General features: G+C 40.8%; 1 protein-coding gene across 2 annotated transcripts in view; it reads right to left on the bottom strand.

The window, feature by feature from the left end:
* Positions 1-12,634, bottom strand: part of pcdh11 (protocadherin 11) — a 128,072-nt gene that overhangs the window by 75,057 nt on the left and 40,381 nt on the right. The gene's annotated exons all lie outside the window — the stretch shown is intronic.

The following is a 12,634-nucleotide window of genomic DNA, read 5'->3' as shown; positions in this document are numbered from 1 at the left end:
ATCACTCCGATACAAGAAAACACCATTAAAAGCAGACACAAGGTAAGTCAACAAGCCAACAACAGATGGTCCCGCTGCTTGTGATTATGCAAAGAACCAAAGTATTTGCATACTCACAATGCCATCATAAAAAAATAAAACAAACAGCCATCTTGAGCTGACCTCAGTGAGAAATGAAAAGAGCAATGGGTGAAGCAAACCCAGCAGGGAGGCACACGGGCTCTGCACACTTCTTTGGGAATCTACCAAGGGCCTGCCTCCTGGGAAGGCCCTGTTGATTTCCAAGCAGGTGCTTTCAGTTATGTCCTCATATCCAATTATGTGCCTGTGGTATGTCTGATGCTCCGTGACACTATTAATGGCTGCCTTATGGTATCACCAGGACAGATGAGACACTCAACTCTCCAGCCTCTTAACATCTATATTTCATTGCTGCGTAGAAGGAGAACACTTCACTGGCCAAGGCAACCAAGAGAGGAAAAAAAACAAAACAGCCAGGCTTCACCGTAGCGTAAACACCAAGTCATGAAATATAAATGAATAAATGGGCCTTGCTGGGATGATGGAATTAGTAGACAAAATTTTCCCTACAGATCGAGTAAGCAATATAACCATGATATCTTAATTGATGTGACAAACAGACATGAATTATTTCCCTCGGAAATAGATGCAGGAAATGGAATTTGCTTCTGTTCTTTTCTGTTCGTTGCCTCCAAGATTTTATCTTACTGATTGCACGTGGATTAAAAACTGACGATATCCTAATTAATTCCAAATTTTACAATACACAGACGTTTCTACAGTGTACATTGAAAGTTAATCAAGAAGGAACAACACTTAAAATATAAGTCTTAAAAAACCTGAAGTTAACTTTACCACATTCACTCTAGAATTAGCCTGAGGAGCCATTAAGAAATGCAAAAATCTTTAGAGTAAAAAATCAGAGCCCAAATATGCAAAAATTATTGAGCCACCTAAAGTCAGTCTGAAATTGCAGGTAAACAACAGAGGGTGTATTCCATATTGAGTGACTACTTTAATTTGAAAGTACAAACAATGTGCAAAAGGCAATATTAACAAATGCAAACATAATGGCTTTCTAAAAACTCTGCTTGGACTTGGTGCTTTGGATAGCTGGATACCAACCATAGATAATAAAAAAAATTCTTGCCTTTTATCACACACACGCACGCACGCACACTCACACACACACACACACACACACACACACACACACACACACACACACACACACACACACACACACACACACACGCACACAAATAAAAAATGTCCCCAGGCTATAATCAAAATTGTTTTATTTTTGCATTTTATTTCATTGGAATCTCATTTTATTCTTTGAGTGCAGCAAAACATCACTTTTAATTTGCACCATGTTCGTGTTTCTAATGTAGCTCCAGTATAACTCACACATGTAAGGTAACTTTTAATCATCGGTGCATCATCAATGTGGAAGCCATGTAGCTTTTGTGAGAAATAGCTCGTAGCCTACGTAAGGAAGCTTAACTTAGAGATAAATCACACCGGAGTGGAGTGAAGGAACATGGAAGAGAAACCAGTTGTCACTTTTCGACTCACCTTTGTCCGGGGACATTTTGCATCTGATAAAGAAACACTATTGACAAGGCTTGCAACAGAGGGCTTTGGGTTACACCGCATATCGATGGTTTTGTCTTTTCAGAGTGCTTGGGGTGGTTATTGTAATTTGATGAGGCCCAGAGAGCACAATGCTATGATACATAACAAAAATAATTTTCTGAGGAAACGGAAAGATAGCTGAAACATGATGTGTCTTCGTCTGAGCTCTTGGAGACATGCTGATTTAGTAAGAATCATTTCTGCTTTGCTTTAGTTTGGGCTTCAGCACTCGATCCATTGCAACCCATGAATTGTCCAAGTCTTAATTATGTACTCTGTAATGCATTAGCCAAATCCACAGTACAATGTAGAACTAACAAGGAAGCCAACTTGCTTGGAACAAGTATTTACCCAAACCCTGTGTAGCTTGTGAACTGTTTCTATGCGCCAGACGTAGCATATAGCAGTCAAGTCACATTCAACCAGCCAACATCCCCAACAAGCTTCGTGAAAAAAAAACAAAAGCGGCATTTAGTGCTGAGTGGACAGGGACTTGTGGCACATTTGTGTTTCTCGACCCATCAGCTCAGCCTCCACTTTAAGCGCATACAAGGAGGCTTTATACCGTCGCCTTCCCCCAGCTCCCTCAAAAGCACCGTGCTACATTTAGCAAACTGCATTTCTACCAGCTAGTTACTGCTTTTCTAGCTCTGGTTGCCACCCCGACATTGTCTCCCCCACGCCCCCCCCCCCCCACCCCAATAAAATATAGTTCTCTCACTAGGATTAAAGGAGCCATGTAGTTCAAGGATTATCAAATGCCTTTGATCATGTGACTGCCATGTTTTTGATCTGCAGCACATAGCACCAAATATATTCTCTTTTTTTTTCTGCCTTCTGTCTCTATCCCTCTCCATGGATTTCCCCTTGCTTGCTGGTTCTCTGCAGTGTGAGAATATTTCTTGATAGGCAGCGTTAGAAAGGGCTGTAACAAGCATAAAACACATATATTTGTAATATACTGATGATGGAGATTGTGCTTACGCTGCTTATCAATCCACACGAGCAAGTGCTCCACACAAGCTAAGATACCTGCTGCTAAAGCTCGATTAATGCTTTTATGAAATGTCGATGAGTATTTTTTTTTTTTTTTTTTTTTTTTTTTTTTTTTTTTAACATTTTATAGAATCCTGTACAGTTTTACACATTGAACATTTCAAGTCTGCCCTCTTTTGAGGCAATGGCATAGATGTTAGGAGCATAAATAAAGCAGTCATAGATTGTTTGCCTTTGAAACATGAAGTACGGGTTTCAAATGCCTTTATCCGCCACTGAAACCCCAACTGCACCCCGCTGCTGTTCATTAGCAATTTCTGAGCCTTGGGCTATTTTGCAATGTTTCAATCCCTGCATTAATATTATTTAGTGCCTGTCTTGGACATGCAATCAAAGGGACACGCACTATGTGCAACACTTGTATCGCAAAGCAATGCCTGTTCCGTGATGCCCGGACCAACAAAAAAAAACTATTATTGTGAGCCAGGGGATCCGTGGCTCAAATTTAGTCAACATACCTCAAAAAAATGTCTTTATCCTCATTGTACAATCACCTCCTATTAATGTCATTGCCAAGGCAAAAACGGAACATATCAAAACAATTATTTTGATGTGGCTTCAAGCAACACAACATTTCAACGTGAATGGCACTCGTACCCTAAATCATTATAAGGCGTGGTTTCGGGCAAAAAAAAAGGCCATCAAAAAATGATTGAATATCATTTTAATGGGTAGGAACCTACGAGGCTTTCATACTGTCTACCTGCCATGTTATTAGAGAGACCATGTCAGTCAAGCAGAGGAACAGAAAATCAACATACAGACAGGCTGACAAGACATAGGCATACTGCCTTCCATCTTCCTCCCAGCTAGGCATGTTTATCTAGTCTTCCATGTGAGCTTAGCGTAGTACTGTGCATATGCATACAGAATGATGAAGGTTCAGAAACTAGTGCCTGAAGGAAGCTGCACATATAGCACAAGCTCTTTGAAATTGTGCCAGGGTGGGCCTCATTTGCAAAGCAATTTGACAACAAAAGTAAAATGCTCTGCAACCTCAAACCAAATTCGAGAGATGCCAACTGGTTCGTCTCTGTAGTTTGCTGAGAGAGGGAATTCGAGAGGGTTACATCCAACATCTTGTGTGTGTGCTTCTTACATGGCTTATTTGCAGACCTAGCATTGCACCAGTGCAATGTCATGATTGCTTTGGCAAGGCAAGGGGCCCTACTTTACATGAGGGGGGAGTCCTAGAGGCACACCGGAGCTTGCCTTTGACCAAGGTGCCAACAAGCCTGCAGAAAAACAATGTAATTACAACCTACAAAGCTGCTGTGTTTAAAGCAAACTCTCACTTAATACAGCAGCACCACATTCTTGTAAATAAGTCAGTCGTCTAAATAGACAAGAAAAATGTGGTAATGCTTAAATGTATTGGATTATTCTTCACATGCTCAAGCAGCTATTGGATTTAATTAAATTCACAATTTCATGTCTTTCTATTTTTCTGCAAAATTACCTGTACATTGACTTCAGGTAGACTACAATCCAGTGCACCTCCAGCATCAAGCAGCCAGTCACTACATTATGCACAATACTGCCATTTCTCATTCAGTTTTTTTTTTCCTTGTCCCTGATATTTTGAATAGTCTCTGGTACCGTAGATTGTTTTTACAAATGCAATATTGCTGTGGATTAACTAAAGCAGCATTTCATTCTATGTGGATTTTTGATAATCTGAAACAGATCGAGGAAGCTCAATACTGTTTTTATTGCCTATAGTATGCGGTTGCTGTGACTTTGCATTCAGAGATTTTGTTTTCAGAAACCTGATACCTTCTGAAAAGGACAAAGTTTCACAAACTGATACAGGTTTAGATTGAGTAAGCGAGCTGCTACTGAATTCAAAATATGTCATGAATGTACCACATGTGGCTCAGCAAAGGTTCACCTATCAGCCCACCATATCTTTAAAAATGGATCGGACAATGTTGCTGCTTTCAATCTATTTTGACCAAGAACGGGTGTAATTCTATCCATTTTTTTATTTTTGTTTTATCATATTTGATCTTACATGTCTACACACTTTATATGCTCTCTTACTGGAGTTCAGTACTAAAACTAAACGAACATTTGTTCAGACTAGTATTTATTTTCCTTGTGAAAACTGCTTTTGCCAAACAGTAAACGCAGAGCATTATTAACTGTCTGTAATCACAGATGGTGATGGGGGAAAATCTTTGGAAATTATCAGTTTGTTGAAATAGTGAATTAAGTAATACATTCTGAATCAATCATTTATCAGTGTGAATCATATTAGCATGGTATTATAAAAAAGAAATATATATATCAATTTTTGCAGATTATTTCTGTCATCATCTTAAATGAGTTATGTAAATTTCCTGATTCATCCAGTAAATAGAAAGGTCTCCTCAGATTAAGTTTGGTATAATTAAATGTGTGTTTCAAAATTTGTGAAAAATACAACAATTTAAGGGTCTGAAACATTAGTAAATAGGACAAAATCATTGTTGCTCAGATAGTTTGGAGAGAAAGGGCAGTTTGATTCAAATTGAGGCCACGAGACAAGAGACTGCATGCTGAAAAGCTCTCTGACAGACATATTTTGGGTGACTTTCTAAGATAAATACTCTGGCATTGTCTTGATGAGAGAGCCTCGCCTCATTTAAGTGTCTTTGGGATCTGGATCAATCCACATGGCAGGAGTCAGACTTGCACACTTGACCATATAACGTCGCATGCTTGTCGAAAACCCGAAATGCATTTCTCTCTTCAAAGTATATTTCTTGGCCTGCTCTCGTCACTCGCTCCCTCTAACCAATTTGTCATTCTAAGCCTAGCCTCAGTGCTGCCAGCACGCGGATAATAGCAGTGGGCCTTTCTGATCCAGGCAGTGGCTAGGGAGCAGGCCAAGTGTTACGCGAGCCACCCTGGGACACCAAGCAGGCGCTTCTGCCGGCTGACGCACGCCTCCACGGCCGAAAGGAACTGGCTTTGCAGATGCTTTCCATTCGACACAGAATAGAGCTCATCTACTTTGTGAGGACATTCGCTTTGTGTTTGTGCGCCGCATATGTGCTTTGTCGTGTATTTTGTGAGCAAGTGTGCGTAAGCGTTCACATGTGTGTGTCAGAAAGATTAAGAGTTGTCTCCCTGTGTGTATGCCTCCATATGAGTGTTTGTGCATGACTCAATATGTTTGTGTGCGCACGCATGACAAACCGTTTCTAATATAAAGACACAATTATGCTGAAATGAGGCTGAGGCTTTCTTTTTTGGTTTGCAATTATAGTATTTACTAAGTTCTGATGACCTACAGTACTACTTCTCTGCTGATGTCCTTTGGAAGCCAGTCTCGTCTATATTTTCCTCCACTGGCAGACGCTGCTCTTAAGAGCAAGAGGCAACACGACACGGCTGTCGTCACTTCATTATTCCTGTTTTAAACAACCATTAATGCCCTCATTCAAATGCCTAGAAGCTGCTTTGCTGTTAGGCTTATCAGCAACAGTCAACCAATTTATTTACTGCAGTCCTCTCTCTAGTCGGGTGAGCAGAGCTTTAAGTGTAGTCAAAATTACATTAGCTGCACATTGTTATTGACTGCTTCTCATGGTCAGGCAAAACTTATTTTTCTTTTGATCAATTAAATAAATACAGTTTTTGAAGTTAAATTGCCCAGTGCAGTTGCTGTTGTTTAAAATATTCACGAAGAAAGTTTTTATTTGACTGCCTTTTTGACAAAAGATTGATATGTATTTTATGAAACCGTAGCCAGGAGTTCGCAGAACCAAATTCTGGGTGTGTGAATATATGGATCTGGGTACACTACATAGGAAATGGTTTCCATTCGTTGCATCCTGCTGTGCATAGACGTCGGGATAATTTTGAAACTATTGGAGCAGCTTTAACCAATCATAATGCGCTGAAACTGGACGAATCTCTACCATCACTGCAACTACATTTAGAAAAACAGGCTTGACTTCAACATCATCGCAAGTAGCCACAGACACTGGTCGCTGAATTGATCTGCCCTTCAGAGAAAACGTTAATATAAAAAGGGTTTCCAGACTACAACTATAAAAGAAGAAAACAAGCTGTAAGCAATAGTCAGGTCGAGTCAGGATTAGAAAACAGTATATTTGACAAAACTAAAGTTCTAAAACTATTCTGGAATAAACCTGCCAAGCCTATGCTATTCTTCATCTATTTGTCCAATTACTGACAAGATGCTCTGTTTTGATGAGTTATCTACTCTTCTCTCAGCAGAGTGGCTCAATATCGACCTTTCAGACCTCTTTGTTTTTATTTTGCAGCCTTTTTCAGCAGTATTTAGGATGAAACTATGCATGGCTAATGGCATTTCCACAGGAGTAGATGTATTTATCTTGGCACCCAGACTGTCACCCACTATTTGGCATCCAACAATCAACTCTGAAAATAGACCCCTTCATTTGTCTGGGAACCAAGACCCTAAGTAGCTCGTTGAATACCTAACCAGAGCTTTCTCGTTAGGCATTGATACCCATCTCACAAAGCAACACCAGCCTTTTATCTGTCTGAGCGTGATTCAGTATTTGATTGAGAATGAATCTGGAAGGCTCCAATCAGTTTCCCTTGTATGAGCACAGTTAACATGTGTGACTGCTCCTTGAGCACTGATGGCAGAGTCATAGGCGATTAAGGCCAGAGTCCAATCAAACCAGCTGTGTGCCATTCCCCCAATGGTACTGGTCATGCCAGGCGTGTGCTCCACAATACTAGCAGGCAGAGAGGCCTCGACCAAACCACAAGTCTGGGGGGTTACGGCCACACATGAACTAGGACATGTAGGCAGATTGGGGTTTTAGCTATACAAAAACATTTCAGAGACAGAGCTGCTATGCATGCAGAATTAATCTCATTGGTTGCATGAAACCTCAGTGGAGAGCTTTTCTGGCTAAGCATCAGTAGAAGGCTGCTGAAGCCTGATGTAAAAGGTGGGAGGTAACTAATATTATGAATCCCAGCTCTTCCTGATTAAGATAATCTAATTAAGCCATGATGGTCACGAGTTTCAGAAAGTCACAATATATAGTCGGTATTTATGTATCTTTGTGTTCTACCCAAGTAACTTTTGCTATGAAAAACAATATGATTATAAACCCCAAGATCAACCATGCTCTCTTTGGTGCTATTTTCATATGAAATGCCTTGAATTTCAGGGGATCTATATTGGCAGAAATGCAATATGATATTCATTATTATATTTTCATTCATCTATAATCACCTGTAATGAAGAATGCTTGTATTTCCAGCAGCCTACAATGAGCCACCCATATACAGTATACATATTGACTTAGTCGGCTGGTGCTCGATAGGATCAGTTGGAGGGCCGCAAGCTCTAAACCAGGGCTGTCAAACATCCGGCCTGCAGGCCGGATCCGGCCCGCCGGATGACTTTGCTAAGTGTGAAAATTACAGAAAGACATAAATTGCATTTCTATGAGAGTATGGAGGTTTATGAGTACAAACGTTTTGTAAATTTTTTTAATCGATCCAGTAATTGCTTCAAAAACAGCGTAAATGCGATGTCTGCTCCGGAGGCAGCAGCGCCTCCGTGACGTCAAACGTGTCACAAAGCGAGGGAATCTGCAGAGGAGAGCCGGGGCAGATAAACAGTGGGCTGATGTTTGAGTTTTTGCTCTTTATGTTTCTAGTTTATTGTAGAAAGACCTTAAAATAAGGTTTATCATCCAAAAACCTTCACCAGTGATTTAAACATAGAGAAATATTGTCGTTATGTATGCGTTATTATGCTATGATTTTACTGGTCTGGCCCACTTGAGATCAAAGTGGGCAGTATGTGGCCCCTTAACTAAAATGAGTTTGACACCCCTGCTCTAAACTCAACGCTGCCGTGATTGACTGCCAATTAACTGGTCTCTAAACCTATCCCTAATCTCTAATCCTAACGCTAACTTTAATCATCTCGCAACATCAGCATTGGCTGAGCAGGTCCTTTTCCATGAAGTGTGCCATGTTGCACCACCAGGTTTTTACAGTAGCCCAGAAAGAAGAAACGAATCAATGACTCTAGAGAGAACCTTTTCGTATGTTTTGTGAGTTTCGCAGACAGTGCCGATTTTTTTTACACACTCGGGAGGGGAGGGTGAGGCGAGGAGAACTCTGTTGGTTGCAATCTGCAACCTCACCGTTAGATGTCACTAAATCCTACACACACTTCTAAAGGGACTTGCTTAAAAAAGGGTGTTTTTTGATGACAGCATGGCCTGTTGTGTCAATACGATATCTCTTTGTATAACAAACTGAGGTTAAATAGAGTCAAAGACAATCACTGCAGTGATTCAGAAAGAAATAGTTTTAAAAACGGTCAATACCTTCAGTTGAACAGGGATCAATCTGTATCTCTTCATTAGCTGCTCAGACAGCTTGTCAATCACCACATCTCTATAACATAATAACTGGGATGTTTTGATCACGAATGGATTTGCAAATCTATTTCTATTTTCTTTTTTCAGGTGGACATAGGTGAAATATGTAAATATATGCAGATGAAGAGATTAGTTTTGATTAGCAGCTCTAGTTGTGCAGTCCAGACCTCCTCAGGGGACCTGACTAAAAATGCTCATCTTGCTTTTGCCCCACCCCCTCAACACAAACCATTTTCTCTGAATGAAATGTTGAACCATCAACAGGCTATCAAATGGAGGCACATACAAGGCCTTCTAAACACCCTATATAGAGCTATCGATGGCAGAGGCAGAGGTTATGACCATGGAATTGAGAGGATATTTGTGTCTCCCACTCCGCATTACCACCATCTTTGGAAAAAGCTTTATAGATTTGGACAGAGGCGAGGGGGAGGCTTTATCAGCACCAACACAGAGAAACACATTAGGAGATCAGAACCCCAAAGGTCAATTGTTGCTGTGGGCAGTGCTTTGTTATGGTGTCCTCTCTGTTTGTACAGCGCTGGAGCCAAGTGACACATGTGAAAACAAATAATGATGGCAATTTTGTGTACATTTTAAATGCCTTCAATGTAAAAACTATACATTATTCTTGATCATTAATCTAAAAGATGTTGTAAAATTTTTTTTACATGTAGTCTTATTTTTCTGTCTGCGAAATTCAGGCCTTTGCCTTTTCTCTTGTGTTCTAAACAATGGGATAACAGGTCCTGATTTTTGATGCCCTGCAGATTTATTCATCTGTCATGTATGATACATGAACTCATACATGCTGTACATGACACAAAACTAAACCCAAACGTCAATTTTAATTTTAGTATCTTCTTGTTACTGGAAATTGAGCTGAGCTCTGCTTCCAAACATCATTTTAGCACTTGATTCTATGACATACTGTCATTAAAACAGCATGTAGATTTAAATATATACATGCTGTTTTAATACATTATATATTGTTACACTCTGTTGTGATTTAGTTGTATTTTGCATGGCAACACTGCTCACTGGGACAAAATGAGACAAATCCTTAATCCCTCACAAGATAATAATAATAATGTAATCCTCATTCCCAGATGGAACCATTTTCTGAAAAGACAGTTTTTGGCCCCACAGAGGTTCTATTCAAGAAGAAAAGCAATGGGAAGCAATTTAAAATACACGGCAATTAAAATAAGACACACCATTCAGTCCTACTCACCATGCTAATCCTCTCTGATACAGATGTAACCATTGTAGTGCAAAAAGTTTCTCATTTTACTGTATCTCTCTCGTGTTATCTGTATACAGTATAATGTTGCACACTTACTCGATCCCCAAGTGTATTTCTTCAGAAAAATATATAATGTATTCTTTTCATATGCCAGTAGGTACAACGAGTGATCTGAATACCTGCTATTGAAGATGCACAAGATTTTAGTTTCAAAATAACAAGTTTGCAACGGGAGAAAGTAAGAAAATAAAACATGGCTGCAACAGCTGCTGCAGAGCTGTTGAATAAATGTGGCACAGATGAAAGATGACGAGTGCCTTTTTACTCCTGGACTTCACACGAGTGTAAGAACACACACGTGCGTGCAAACGCACACACACATCCAAAAATGCAAAATGCAGGCAAACATAAGAATTTCTAATGTGAAAGACAACCATTTCTTTTCAACCAAATCATTCCTTGCCATAAAAATCTTTCATCACCACAATTAATGATGGCGAGTAATCCCAATCAGTTCCACACCGTGTTGATGACTGCCATCTTGCTATTTACATATGGGCCAGTAGGATATGATATGATTAGAGTAATCTTTCAAACGTTGATAACCAATTAATAAACAAAAGTGCATGTATGAGGCACATCAATGTTCAACTCCTGTTTACTAAATATTTCTTTCACCCTCATTTTCTATTTATTTATTCTATATTTTGTTTTGTCTTTCATTCTCTGCTTTTTTCTTCTTTTTTTTTTTTTTTTTTTTGCTTTGAAAGGCAGTCTCTCTAAATCCAATACAGTTTCTCACAGCATGAGGCAGCTTCAAAGCCCTGCTACATGGTCAGGCCCGTCGATCCTCTCACCCACCTCCTGGTTGTTTAAGAGAGCAAAAGCACAGCAGTGCAGTTTCTTAAACACACAGATCCACCCCAGCACCAACAGAGGGATCGCTGTTTGCCAAAAGAGTCTCCCTTTCTCCGTCTCTCTCGCTCTCCCTCTCTCTCTCTCTCTCTCTCTCTCTCTCTCTCTCTCTCTCTCTTCCACTATCTCTCGTCACCTTGGACTCTGACACTATACCCTTCTCTATACCCACCCTCCTCCATAGACCTCATTATACTCGGATACTCCTCTGTCTTTCTCTCCACCCCTCTCTCCCATCAAAGTGTGCAGCTCCCCCATTGTACAATTTATCTTTCGTTGCTTCTCTTGCGCTCACTCCATCTGTCAGTTACCTCACTCTCTCCATCCGTCTACCATCATTTACCTTTTTCCATCCCCAGCTACTTCAGCTGTCCTCGCTCTTCACCCGGCACTCCATCCCGGTGTCCTGTGCCTCCTCTCTATTTTCGCTGCAACTCAATCCCTATCGCCGCCTCTGCTTTACGCCGCGCTCTTGATGTGGCGTGATTGATGCCAAGCTTAGGCTCTGGGCCATCCCTCCTACCACACATGCAGGGACATCTCACTGAACCAAGAGGGGTTGCCATTACCTCAGAAAGGGAGTTGAAGTGGAGGGCGGCTATGGAGGGTTTGGCGAACGAGCCATGCCCACCCTTGTCTGAGGGAAGGCGGGCTTGGGGGGCCCCTTGGTGGGGAGCACGAATTGGTACACTGGAGTGCTCATTATGGCTCGGTAGGGACTGTCCTGCGGGGCATCGACTGTGTGGCTGTGGAGCTCATTACACCAGGCAGCCACAGAGCTCAAGGCATCCAGAAGCAGCAGGGCTTGTTGCGGAGGTAAAAAAAAAAAAGAAAAGAAAAGGGGAGGGCTACCCAGATTACCCTTAATCAGAGGCACCTGTTGACAGTCAGCACCTCCCTCCCTATTGCCTTCCGTGCAGCCCCTACCCTTCCCAACGCGCTCACGCACTTTTTCTTGCAGCTGTAATTATTGCAATTGCTTCTCTTGACTTTCATTCCTGAGCCACAGAGTTGCACAGTTTGCCTTCTAATGAGAAACCCAAGCTATGATCCAGAGGGGTTATTTATTTATTTAATTATTTATTTAACACAGCATGTATAATGTCAATTATTTAAATTATTGTGATTTTAGCACACCGTGCTTCACAAAGCCCTCCCTACTGTGCGTTATCGGCATTCCACTCACACCGCACTCCTCATATTGGTGGCTAGAGAGTTAATTCAGTTTTAATGTGACATGTGCACCAAACTGGAGAGATCTGTGGCACATCAAGCAATATTGAAAGAGGAGGCGACGAACATAAAAAAAATGTCACTTCTGCGAAGTATTGTAAAAAGAAAAAGGAAACGTTTCAGACAGCAA

Source organism: Embiotoca jacksoni, unplaced genomic scaffold (assembly GCF_022577435.1).
Source record: "Embiotoca jacksoni isolate LCO1_2020_lvr unplaced genomic scaffold, fEmbJac1.0.p SCAF_5, whole genome shotgun sequence".
Lineage (NCBI taxonomy): Eukaryota > Metazoa > Chordata > Actinopteri > Embiotocidae > Embiotoca > Embiotoca jacksoni.
The sequence above is the reverse complement of the archived record's forward strand: the minus strand, read 5'-3'. Positions and strand labels throughout refer to the sequence as shown.